Genomic DNA, 889 nt, shown 5'->3' with positions numbered 1-889 from the left:
TTTTTTTTTTTTTTTTTTTTTTTTTTTTTTTTTTTTTTTTTTTTTTTGTGTTACACTTACTTCTCCTGTTTCTTTACTCTTTGAAATGTGAAATCTTTCAGTAAACACTACAGAAATTCCATTCTGTCTTTGAGCAAGTTGCCGTCATGATCAATGCAGTTTTCAAAGAATAAAACATCACTGGATGAGAATGAAGTGTCTCAATATTGCATTTGTGCTCTTTATAGTCAAATGGTGAACATATTATTGAAACAATGACTTATTAGTCAAAAAAAAAAAAAATGTATATCTATCTCTCTGGTTCAGGATAAGTATCTTGTCTGGAACTAATTTGCAGAATCTATTCAGCGACTCGCTTGTGCTTGTTGCTTTGATTGTAGAACGTGACATGCAGTAAGTATTGTATTGTAGGTGTAGAAACACTGACTTCCTGTAGAAATGTTAAATTTCCTGAATAATCCCTGTGCCATGTTCATGCTCCTGTGCCTTTGAGCTCAAGACTGAAAGACCATCAAAAAAATCCAGTCTCCCTCAGGATATTGCTTGTTTAATGTTGTAACAAGCAAATGACCAGTCGCACAGCTTGTCATCAAGCTAATTGAATTTATATAACCTTTTATCACAAGCATTTCTCAAAGGATTTTAGTGGAAAAAAAGTACAAAATTGAATTTATCCAGAAGCAATCTCGTTATCTGTGGAACATTGTAAAAAAAGCTAAACACAAAACTACCTACCCCATCTGGAAGTCTATAGCTTATTATTCTACATAGAAAGTCATAGTATGTTTAACAAAAGAGTGTGTGTGTGTGTGTGTGTATCTATATCTATATATCTATCTATCTATCTATATATCTATCTATATCTATATATCTATATCTATATATATAT

Source organism: Anarrhichthys ocellatus, unplaced genomic scaffold, assembly GCF_004355925.1.
Source record: "Anarrhichthys ocellatus isolate YVR2014 unplaced genomic scaffold, GSC_Weel_1.0 scaffold38, whole genome shotgun sequence".
In the NCBI taxonomy this organism is placed as follows: Eukaryota; Metazoa; Chordata; class Actinopteri; order Perciformes; family Anarhichadidae; genus Anarrhichthys; species Anarrhichthys ocellatus.
The sequence above is the reverse complement of the archived record's forward strand: the minus strand, read 5'-3'. Positions refer to the sequence as shown.